Here is a 13,106-nt window from a genome sequence, read left to right as displayed (position 1 = left end):
CTGGCAATGGGACGCTACACTGCTAAAAACAGCAGTTTAGAGGGAGGACACTGCTTGGGCATGAAGAGAGCCATTAGGGTACATACCCTTGGTTTCAGGTGTGTCTTTACTTGCCTAAGCAGCGCCTCACCATCTAACTGTTATTTATATCCATGCTAGGTTTCAGAGGAACAGCCGTGTTAGTCTGTATTCGCAAAAAGAAAAGGAGTACTTGTGGCACCTTAGAGACTAACCAATTTATTTGAGCATGAGCTTTCGTGAGCTACAGCTCACTTCATCAGCTGTAGCTCACGAAAGCTCATGCTCAAATAAATTGGTTAGTCTCTAAGGTGCCACAAGTACTCCTTTTCTATATCCATGCTAGGCATTTGTGCTTTGTACGTACCCTACATGCCGCCAGAAGAAGTGTGCAGAGTAGACATACCCCAAGAGAGCCCTCTGAGGCAGCAGGTTTGTCTGCCAAAAAGCAGCCCAAATCTTGGCACCCAACAGTGTGCTGAAACAATTGGGAACTTTCCCTCTGTATATTACAAACAAAGTTTCACTGTGTAAGAGTTCACAGCAAGTAGATTTTGCTGCAATATATCTAGAGGAGAGATCACACACCTCAGGAGGCAGAATCTGTTCTGGCAATTTAGGCATGATAAATAGAAGCATCAAGTTCAAAGCCTGCTCTGAATAATACAACTTTGTTGTTCACTTATGAATTATTTTGCCACTTGATCCCTCAAGTTTTCAATCCTAATCAGTTTCGGGATAGAAGAAACGTAAGTACAGGTTACAACCACCACCATCGCAATTCATAATATTTTAAGTAGGTATTGTCCCTTTTTGGTTCTGTGTATTTATTGATTTACCAAATGGCTAGACGTGACCTGAGCATCAGAAGAACTGGTTAAAAAATGGGAAAAGAGCTCAGCTCCTAAAGATCTCTGTGCTGTTATACCAACATAGTATCTCATATAAATGCAACAAACAGAAAGACAGCTACTGCAGCAGAGAGAGAGAGCAACATGTAAAACGATATCCTTAGCATGGACGGGGAAAGGGAGGGAGCTGAATGGCAAGGCGTCCTAGGTAGATAGAAAAGAACTGAAACAAAATTAAGCTTAGGAACTGTGAATAAGTGTACCGTTTTCGACAGATGTGAAGAAAACACGGAATCCAATCAAATGGAACAGACTGAAATGCAATCTCAGTTGAGTGTGAATGCCATAGAATGCATTGTGGAAATATTTGGGGAGCTGCACAAAGAAACAGTATTTTTCCCTCCACTTTCATGTCGATATATTTGAAAAGTAGGTATTTGCTGAAGCCAATAATTCACAATTTATACAAACATTCACATCCTCAGCTTTCTATGTTACAATTGGGTGGGAGGAGGAGTATGAATTGTCTAATTGTAAAAGGAGCTGTGATATTTTTGCTGAGATATTAAAAACAAGAGAGAAAGAACCGGTCATCTTAGTTTTAAAATTTAATGTAAAGAATGGCTCCAAAGAATAACAGAAAACTAATTGGTCATCTCTGTATTTTATTGTTGGGTTCCCATAGTTGAGCATTTCACTGATAGCATTGGTTCAACTCCAAGATATCTTATTAGAAATAATAATTGTTTTCTAGTAAAAACAGAACACTAGCAGAAAACCTTAATTTTACTTATAATCCTTTCCTAACCATTTCAGGATCACGAGTGTACAAATGTCCTACTCTATGCGCCTCAGTGCAAACACCAGAAAAAATACATCTGCAATGATCACACTTTATGTAAGGGTACATACATAAAAAGTTTTTGAGGATTAACAAATGTTTAATAGAGTTTATATTCATATTACAGACATGAGTACTATGTGATGCAGATGTTTATAAGCACAAAAGAATAAGGTATTACAGATGGTTATAAGACGCCTATTATGCATAGTTATAGAGTTAAATAGGTTAACAATTGATTAACCATTTATTAACAGTACTCATATCCTGGCACAGTTGCACAATGCAACTGCTGGACTGTCTCACTTGTCTGGTACTTAACTGAAGTCTCAAATAGGTAAAATAAATCGGTGGGTCTCTCAGCATAAAACTGACAAAGATCAAATGACCATGGAGACTGAACTATTTTCTCACTTATTAGAAGTGGCACCAGACAGGAGGGGTAAGGCATAATGGAAAGGGTGAAGCTTGGAAAGCTGTCACTGTCACTGTCTGTGCTGAACTTCCTCTATTGCTAAAGAGAGGCTGCAGTTCTCCAAAGGTGCCAATTCATAATGTTTTACAAGTATGAAAAAAACAGACAAAAAGATTTAAAAAAACACAAACAAGAAATCTTGGAAAGTCACTATAACTCTCAAGAGCATAATTTGATTAAAATAACGTCATCAGGACCTATTGTCAATTTTAGGTTCTTTCTTAATGTAATATAGCTGGTTTTGTTACCTTACCACCTTCTACTTGTGACTTGTTCAACCATTTGTTTAGATGTTATGATTATGAGTTCATAAATTAATAACTATATTGTTTCTGCAATACCGAACGTCTGAATTCAAGTCTAATGGCTGGAATTCACAGATCTGCTGGCATCATCAACCGATTTTACACAGTTTAGCAGCAGCAGCAACAGTATCAGTAGTAATTGCAGCATAAAGGAGCCAATTCTAAAGGGGGAAAACAACTTTTAAATCTGAATGCAGAAACATGCCCTGTGCAGCTTCTCCAGTTCTAATGCCAATCTAACACCGTTTTAAAATGGGAAAAAACCTTGTCTGTGCTCAAGAGATGCAGCAGGGGAGTTAGATAGTGCCCCCAAATTAAAGAGATGGAAAAGTAATGAATTACAACTAAAGTACAGAAAATTCCCTTTTGACGATATACCTGATAAATATATAAATCCAGCTCAAAACAATATCCACAGAAAGTCATTAGATCCTGAGTCCTCCTTGGTAGCAGCTACAGTTTTCTAAACACATATAGCTGACAAAATGTAATAAGTTTAAGTTTCTACCCCATCTCATCTACCCTAAAGAAAGAAAACATGAAAGCTGGATACCCTCCCCTACATATTGCCAACTATTTCCTGAGAAGAAAATGCTTTTTGGGTTCACTTTCTCCATATTGATCATTCACTGCACAATTCTTCAAGTTAGTTTAGCTCTTTATTATTTCTGGGGCAGCACACAGCAGGCACCAGTGGGAAGTGAAACAAAACAAAAACAACCTGTAGTTTTGGGACCCCAAATTAACAGGAAATGAGCATTTTTTAATTTGAATATAGAAATTGAAATGTTCAGTCTTCAATTCCCATTGCTGTAAAATACTGAGAGAAAATGCTTGCTTGTGGTATTTCAATTTGAAATCAAGAGCATTCAATGCTGTTTCTCACGGTATTTTTACTGATATATCATATGGGACTGTGCATGAAATGCATAGATTGGAAACTACACATAGGATTGATTTTTTTTAAAAAAAAGAACGTGTCTCTGCCGGCATGGAGCCTTACCTGCCTCAGCTAGTCACTGACTGATCTTAGGCACTGTATTGGTGATGCCTAAAATGAAGCCTTCCACGCTACTCAGATTCTAGGAATAAAGGTCATTGACATCTTAATCCAGGCACCTGGCAATTAGATGCACAAGCATGAAGGGGTTCAGAGCCACAACGAACCTTCCGTGGCTGACTTCTCCACTCCAGTGGCCAGGAAGGGATCTCAAGATGGACCAAATTAAAATGAAAAAGGAAAGTAACAGTGGAGAGGAGAGGCAACACGACAGTAGGGTTGCCAACTTTCTACTTGCACAAAACCGAACATCCTTGCCCCGCCCCCTGCCGCCCTCCAAGGCCCCACCCCTGCTCACTCCATTCCCCTTCCCCCATTGCTCGCTCTCCCCACCCTCACTCACTCGCTCATTTTCACCAGGCTGGCTCAGGGGGTTGGGGTGCTGGAGGGGGTGAGGGCTCTGGCTGAGGGTGCAGGCTCCGGGGTGGGGCCAGAAATGAGGAGTTCAGGGTGTGGAGGGGGGCTCCAAGCCGAGGCAGGGGGTTGGGATGCGGGGGTGGTGGTGAGGGCTCCGGCTAGGAGTACGGGCTCTGGGGTTGGGCTGGGGATGGGAGGTTTGGGGTGTAGGAGGATGCTCCGGGCTGGGACCAAGGGGTTTGGAGGACGAGAAGGGGATCAGGGCTGGGGCAGGGGGTTGGGGTGCAGGGGGAGTGAGTCTGGGTATGAGGGGTTTGGAGGGCAGGAGGGGGATCAGGACTGGGGTAGGGGGTTGGGGCATGGGAGGGGGTGAGGGGTGCAGGGCTCTGGGCAGCACTTACCTCAGGCAGCTCCTGGAAGCAGCAACATGTCCCCGCTCCGGCTCCTACGTGGAGGCAGGCCAGACTGCTCTGCGCACTGCCCCATCTGCAGGTGCTGCCCCCGCAGCTCCCTTTGGCTGCCGTTCCCTGCCAATGGGAGCTGCGGAGCTGGCGCTTGGGGCAGGGGCAGCGTGCGGAGCCCCCTGATTTCCCCTACATCTAAGAGCCAGAGCAGGGACATGCCACTGCTTCCCGGAGCTGCAGGGAGCCTGCCTTAGCCCCACTGTGCCACCAACCAGACTTTTAATGGCCCATCAGCAATGCTGACCAGAGCCACCAGGGTCCCTTTTCTACTGGGTATTCCGGTCGAAAACTGGACACCTGGTAATCCTACATGACAGTGATCAGGAGGAGGGCTCTCAGGAAGGGTAAACTTTTCTTGAAATGGTCTGAGGATGAGTCTTGAGGCCCTGTGTGTCTCTCCATAGGCCTCACAAGAAAGTTACTTTGAATTAGAGTGGAACTATATTTCAGTAGTTTGGTTAGTCACCAATGAGGAGTCCTATGAGATTAGAGAATCATGGGGAGAAAGCAGGCATAGACACCACCTGGGTGTGGTACTGAAAGATGCCATTATAGAGCTAAATTAATAAGTACGTTTTGTGGAAGGTCAGCCTTAATACCAAATGCTGAATGTTTGCCTTTCACAGCTCCAAGATCTACATCTTTTCCATGATTGGTGCAGATGGTTGACAGTAAGAATTTTATGCTGGATTGGGCCCATAACTTCCAAGCACCAATGTTTGTTTCCAAGGAGATTATATATTTTTTCTTCTAAAAATTGACCTGTGCATTCTATTTTAAAAAGTGCCAGGGGATCTTTAATACCATCAGTATTGAGTCCAGTTTAATACAGAAAAATAGTTCCTCTAGCAATCCAGCAGCCACTGAAATCATGCTGGGATGGATATGCATGCCTAAGTTTCTTATCTACAGTTTAAACCGATGTCCTTCTGGCAAAAAGATGAAGGTGCTACCTACCGAGTTACCCAAACCCTTTTATTTAGTCTTTTAAATAACACGAAGTCAATCCTTTGTGGAAAAAAGTAAGCTAAGGATTCAGGATTTTTCTTGTTGGTACTTTATTTTCTACTATGTAAGCCGGTAGATACAGAAACTACTTTTCCATTCAGTGGGGGGTGATACTTCACTGTCTGTGGGAGACTTCATTATTTTTCTGCGGGATTCCTTTTTTTTTTTTTTTTTGAAGATGACTTCTTCCATAGGGTTTTAAATTATACGACTGGATACTAGAGGCATCTGTTTACGTAACTATGAACTGTAGAAGGTCAGAAAGCAGACTGCTTTGATCACTCCTAGAAGAGAATCTGGACTAAGACCTTCAGGGGTGATGTAATAATAAAAAATCCCAGATTCCTTCAGAGCAATGCTTTGTATCCACTGGAACAGACTGTCGTAAAAGGTAGTTTATGAGGATTTGAACCCAAATATCTAAATATGAAGCCCTGCTGTATTTTGTAGTACCTCTTGGTACCTTACTGAGGAAGGTAGATCCTTTTAACTAGGCATTCACACAGCAATGGTTCCCTCAACCCACCTAGCAATATTGTTAACCTATCCAACTATACTCTCAGCCCAGCAGAAGCAGCTGTTCTATCTCGGGGCCTCTCCTTCTGCCCCTCCACCCCCACGAACATGTTCTGTGGTGACCTAGAATCCTATTTTCGACATCTCCGACTCAAGGAATATTTCCAAAATACCTCTGAACAACATACTAATCCACAGAGGTCTCCCTACCAACACTACAAAAAGAAGGATTCTAGGTGGACTCCTCCTGAAGGTCGAAACAGCAGACTGGACTTCTACATAGAGTGCTTCCGCCGACGTGCACGGGCTGAAATTGTGGAAAAGCAGCATCACTTGCCCCATAACCTCAGCCATGCAGAACGCAATGCCATCCACAGCCTCAGAAACAACTCTGACATCATAATCAAAAAGGCTGACAAAGGAGGTGCTGTTGTCATCATGAATAGGTCGGAATATGAACAAGAGGCTGCTCGGCAGCTCTCTAACACGAGTTTCTACAAGCCATTACCCTATGATCCCACTGAGAGTTACCAAAAGCAACTACAGCATTTGCTCAAGAAACTTCCTGAAAAAGCACAAGATCAAATCCGCACAGACACACCCCTGGAACCCCGACCTGGGAGATTCTATCTACTACCCAAGATCCATAAACCTGGAAATCCTGGGCGCCCCATCATCTCAGGCATTGGCACCCTGACAGCAGGATTGTCTGGCTATGTAGACTCCCTCCTCAGGCCCTACGCTACCAGCACTCCCAGCTACCTTCGAGACACCACTGACTTCCTGAGGAAACTTCAATCCATCAGTGATCTTCCTGATAACACCATCCTGGCTACTATGGATGTAGAAGCCCTCTACACCAACATTCCACACAAAGATGGACTACAAGCCGTCAAGAACACTATCCCCGATAATGTCACGGCTAACCTGGTGGCTGAACTTTGTCCTTACCCATAACTATTTCACATTTGGGGACAATGTATACCTTCAGATCAGCGGCACTGCTATGGGTACCCGCATGGCCCCACAGTATGCCAACATTTTTATGGCTGATTTAGAACAACGCTTCCTCAGCTCTCGTCCCCTAAAGCCCCTACTCTACTTGCGCTATATTGATGACATCTTCATCATCTGGACCCATGGAAAAGAAGCCCTTGAGGAATTCCACCATGATTTCAACAATTTCCATCCCACCACCAACCTCAGCCTGGTCCAGTCCACACAAGAGATCCACTTCCTGGACACTACAGTGCTAATAAACAATGGCCACATAAACACCACCCTATACCGGAAACCTACTGACCGCTATTCCTACCTGCATGCCTCCAGCTTTCACCCTGACCACACCACACGATCCATCGTCTACAGCCAAGCTCTGCGATACAACCGCATTTGCTCCAACCCCTCAGACAGAGACAAACACCTACAAGATCTCTGTCAAGCTTTCTTACAACTACAATACCCACCTGCAGAAGTAAAGAAACAGATTGATAGAGCCAGAAGAGTTCCCAGAAGTTACCTACTACAGGACAGGCCTAACAAAGAAAATAACAGAATGCCACTAGCGGTCACCTTCAGCCCCCAACTAAAACCCCTCCAACGCATTATTAAGGATCTACAACCTATCCTAAAGGATGACCCAACACTCTCACAAGTCTTGGGAGACAGGCCAGTCCTTGCCTACAGACAGCCCCGCAATCTGAAGCAAATACTCACCAACAACCACATACCACACAACAGAACCACTAACCCAGGAACTTATCCTTGCAACAAAGCCCGTTGCCAATTGTGCCCACATATCTATTCAGGGGACACCATCACAGGGCCTAATAACATCAGCCACACTATCAGAGGCTCATTCACCTGCACATCCACCAATGTGATATATGCCATCATGTGCCAGCAATGCCCCTCTGCCATGTACATTGGTCAAACTGGACAGTCTCTACGTAAAAGAATAAATGGACACAAATCAGATGTCAAGAATTATAACATTCATAAACCAGTCGGAGAACACTTCAATCTCTCTGGTCACGCAATCACAGACATGAAGACTCCAGCGAGAAACTGCTGAATTGGAATTCATTTGCAAATTGGATACTATTAATTTAGGCTTAAATAGAGACTGGGAGTGGCTAAGTCATTATGCAAGGTAGCCCGTTTCCTCTTGTTTTTTCCTACCCCCACCCCAGATGTTCTGGTTTAACTTGGATTTAAACTTGGAGAGTGGTCAGTTTAGATGAGCTATTACCAGCAGGAGAGTGAGTTTGTGTGTGTATGGGGGTGGGGGGGATGTGAGAAAACCTGGATTTATGCAGGAAATAGCCCGACTTGATTATGTAAAGAGTTGTCACTTTGGATGGGCTAGCACCAGCAGGAGAGTGAATTTGTGTGGGGGGGGTGGAGGGTGAGAAAACCTGGATTTGTGCTGGAAATGGCCCACCTGATGATCACTTTAGATAAGCTATTACCAGCAGGACAGTGGGGTGGGAGGAGGTATTATTTCATATTCTCTGTGTATATATAAAGTCTGCTGCAGTTTCCACGGTATGCATCCGATGAAGTGAGCTGTAGCTCACGAAAGCTCATGCTCAAATAAATTGGTTAGTCTCTAAGGTGCCACAAGTACTCCTTTTCTTTTTGCGAATACAGACTAACACGGCTGTTACTCTGAAACAGCATTATAGTATATGTTTCACATTCCACATGTGTAATCATATCAAACTTGGGTCATGTTAATAAGATTTTTGTTACTATTTATTTTGAGTTTAACACAGAACCAAGACCCTTTGAGAGTAAGGTCAAAACCAATGAGTTAAATAATTTATGTTAACATACTCAATAACAACTGCACATTTCATAATCATTCCCCCTGTTGTTGTCCCCCCAGACACAATGGCACCTGTGAAAAAGCAAAGTTCTTTCTTCTAGGCTATGTCCAGAATGCTTTGTGAATGTATACTCTTACATTGGGCCAAATGCTTTATATTAGTTCATCCGTGTCAAAAGATACATAAACACTGAAAAACTGGGCCAAATTCTGCTTTCATTTAGATTCCTGTAACCCACTGGAAAACAGCTCAGAGCAAATGAAGAACAGAATTCAGTCTCAGGGCTTGGTAAAATTTCTAGTTTCCCCTATTCTCAAATTCAAAATACTTTATGCAGACAAAAAGAAATTAACATTGCATTTGCTTTCATATAATCTATAGGATTCAGAGCCTTCAAAATTAAAGTATAGTCCTGGATCTTAAATAAGGCTCTAATTAACTATCCATTGAAACAAAATGTATCATGCAAGAGGGTACTCATTTCAGAAGAAAATAAATTGTATCCAGGGGTATGTTAGTTATACTGAAAACAGAAAACACAAACTTCTCTTGTTTCCGAGGTTGATGTTCAAATAGCAGTAAATCTTAATTTGACAAGAAAAAATGAGTGTCGGTAACTTAAAATCTATCCTGTTTATCTATGAAATATACAGCCTATGAACAGATAACCACTACTGTCCATTTTTGACTACACACATCAAAATAATATTTTCATTAGATAAGGTTCATTTCTAAACATAATCACAAAAAAGCACATCCTGTGTCTATGCAACAAAAGAAAATGAGCCTGTTTTCCATGTTAACTGTAAGAAACCATTCTAGATAGTGTAGTGACAAAACTGACCTCTTATGGAAATATTCTGCCCTCTGGTATCTTTACATGTATAAAATGCTACACATTTTTGGTCTCATTTGCCACTATAATATTTGTGAGTTTTTCAAAAATATTACCAACACGTGCATCATATTTCTACAGCCTCTTGTCCTCCTTAATATATAATTCTGCTGCATAGTATATTAAGAAACAAAAGTAGAAAAACATAAATGATGGGCGTTCAATTAAAAACAGCATAATTTCGGTTGCATATAAAATGGTTCTGCAACTGAAATCAGGTTCTAATGAGAGAAAAAAGGAATACATTTCCACATATTTTTAATTACATAGAATTTCCTCAAACACGATTTTTAATAATATATTCCATTAAGTTAACATCATATTTGAAGAAAGTGCATTTTCTGATTTCATTTTAAGCCTGATTTTGAGCAATTATAGTGTCATTGTTCCACAGTAGAAAGGTTGAATTCATTTACTGTGTGGTTATGCTAGTTATGATTGATGTCGCTTCTCCAAATGATAAACCAATCACCCCAATGATGTAATGTCATTTTAAGAGTGCTATAATCACATTTCTCTCAAACTAGAAGCTCTGATGAGTTCTAATAAAGATTTATTGTAGATTAAAGGCTTTCATAATATCAACAATGGATTGCTCATTTGATGGAAGATTAGATTAGGTAAAATTTTTTAAGCATATGCATTTTTCAAATATATCAAGGAAGGCTATCGTGAAGGGCACAGGTCAGTACATATGGATGACTATCAACTCACATCCAGGAAGACTCATCTTAAACCCATTTAGGAGTTATCCTATCATCGTTAGTGTTGAGGCAAATATAAGTATACCATCAGCCAAACAGGAGCCCCTTATTAAGTAACATGATCAACATGAGAATTCTTCAAATTTAATATGGTCTTTTCTATGTTTATTTAAGTGTTTTTAAAGATAAAATCTTTGTCATCCATTAATAACCAGAGATGGGCATTAATTTAGGCCCTAGATCCAAAATGCTCAGAACTTTCCAGGGGTTTAGAATCCAAACACAGATCCAGATCAAATTTTAATCTATCTCCCCTCTCTATAATGTACTGAACTGAAACCTTGGATCCAAACAACTTAATTTGCATAGGCATTCAAAAATCAGATTATGATTCAGGTCTGAATTTTACGGCTCACGATCATCTCTGTTTATGACATACGGTACTTTGAAAGTCTTGCAGGTAGAAAGCATCTTTGTTATTGTAACACTTAGCACTTAGCCCTGGTCTACACTAGGACTTTAGGTCGAATTTAGCAGCGTTAAATCGATATAAACCTGCACTCGTCCACACGATGAAGCCCTTTTTTTTTACTTAAAGGGCTCTTAAAATCGATTTCCTTACTCCACCCCTGACAAGTGGATTAGCGCTTAAATTGGCCTTGCCGGGTCGAATTTGGGGTACTGTGGACACAATTTGATGGTATTGGCCTCGAGGAGCTATCCCAGAGTGCTCCATTGTGACAGCTCTGGACAGCACTCTCAACTCAGATGCACTGGCCAGGTAGACAGGAAAAGAACCGCGAACTTTTGAATCTCATTTCCTGTTTGGCCAGCTTGGCAAGCTGCAGGTGACCATGCAGAGCTCATCAGCAGAGGTGACCATGCACAGCTCATCAGCAGAGGGAACGGGGGCCTGACGATATGTACCCAGAACCACCCGCGACAATGTTTTAGCCCCATCAGGCATTGGGATCTCAACCCAGAATTCCAATGGGCAGCAGAGACTGCGGGAACTGTGGGATAGCTACCCACAGTGCAACGCTCCGGAAGTTGACTCTAGCCTCGGTACTGTGGAAGCACTCTGCTGAGTTAATGCACTTAATGCACTTAGAGCATTTTCTGTGGGGACACACACACTCGAATATATAAAACCAATTTCTAAAAAATCGACTTCTATAAATTCGACCTAATTTCGTAGTGTAGACATACCGTTAGACAAGGTGATGCTTAAGAACATGTGAGCGTTACCTGTTTAAGATAAATATTAGTATCTTCAGAATTCACTTGTGCACTAAAGGAAATACCTTGAATACTTATTTAGTTATTTAAGGAATCTGACAAGTTCTGAAGAGCCCCCACAGCAAAGTGCTGTTTAAAGAACCCTGCACACAGCTGTGGTCAGAATGAGGTAATAGGTAATCGCCTGTTTGTGGTACATTCAAAATTAGAAATGAAACATAATAAGCTCCCCTTTTGAGAAACCTGATACGTTATTAAAGGTGAAAATGGAACATGCTTGAAAATTGTTGTGGTGGGGCACAGAGCCAAAATGCTGAGCCATACCAGCCTTTAAAAAAGCAATTCAAAACATTTGAGTATACTATAAAGGTACATAGTATCAGCCCACAGCCTGAGAGCAACATGAAACATGGCCAAGGCCACCCCAAGGTTCTAAGACATAAAAGACTTGCAATGAAAAATCATCATTTAAAATGAAATATAAATAGTCATTAAACCTGCAGATGCTTTTTAGTGCCACATTTCTCCATTCTCCAGTCAAACATTTGGGTTCCCATGTATGACTACATCCAGCAGATGACTCTGTTGGGTGCACCAATGTGTGGTAATCTGATTTAACGCTAGTATATGTTGGTCAGCAAACTTTATAATTAAAATTTACTGGGCACGTGCATAAATACCAAAAGATCCATGCCACACAGGATTCGTAGTGTCACGCAGACCTACATCATTATAGAGAACAGAGGACCTGGGGAGAAATTGTGAGTGATCAGTAACTGCATCTTCTACTTTTTCTGTCACTTTTCTGTGTGTTTATTGGGGTTAAATGTCAAGGCTATAAGTTGTAAGTAAAACATTTTTATTAGCTAAGGGTTTTAAATGTACATTAACTACAACCGTAAGTGAATGACCTTCCAAAACAGAAGTTCAGAATAGCATCATTAAGGAGAATTAGGGTCAAATGCGTTTTATAAAGAATATTTGAAACCTTTCCCATGCAAGAGACTAATGGTCAGACTGTCCTCTGAAAACTCCCACTTAAGTTTATAGGAATTACACACACACATATCTGAATATGATCCATATCAACTGGATGCATTTCCTTGACAAAATAACCTAACGCAAAAAATAAGTGAAGACTTGTGCGCCTAACATTTCCAAAAGTGGCCTGTGATTTTGGGTCCCTTAGCCTGAGACATCTAGAGCCTCATTTTCAGAAAGCACTGAGCATTCACAGATTCCACTGACTACAGATGGAGTCACGGTGGCTCAGCATTTCTGAAAATGGCCCTTACTGGCCCAAGATGGGCACCCAGATATTGAGGCACCAAACAGAGGCAACACAAAATCAGATCCCACTTTTGAAAACTGGGGCCTAAAATGTTTTCCAGACATAAATTAGTTGTCTAAAAACATCAATAGTTTAGTTATATATAAGCTGACAAGCTAGGATTAGATATAATATTGAAACAAGAGCACAACACAATAACCGGTGCAGGACACACTTTCTGGTACACAGCCTCAGAATTTGCTTTACATATA

The 13,106-nt window shown here is 41.5% G+C and overlaps 1 protein-coding gene across 6 annotated transcripts in view; it reads right to left on the bottom strand.

Moving 5' to 3' along the window:
- TENM2 (teneurin transmembrane protein 2) overlaps window positions 1-13,106 on the bottom strand; it is a 2,093,216-nt gene that overhangs the window by 328,797 nt on the left and 1,751,313 nt on the right. The window lies entirely within an intron of this gene.

The sequence above is a fragment of the Caretta caretta genome, chromosome 8 (assembly GCF_965140235.1).
Source record: "Caretta caretta isolate rCarCar2 chromosome 8, rCarCar1.hap1, whole genome shotgun sequence".
Lineage (NCBI taxonomy): Eukaryota > Metazoa > Chordata > Testudines > Cheloniidae > Caretta > Caretta caretta.
Note: the sequence above shows the minus strand (reverse complement) of the source record. Positions and strands in the feature narration are given on the sequence as shown.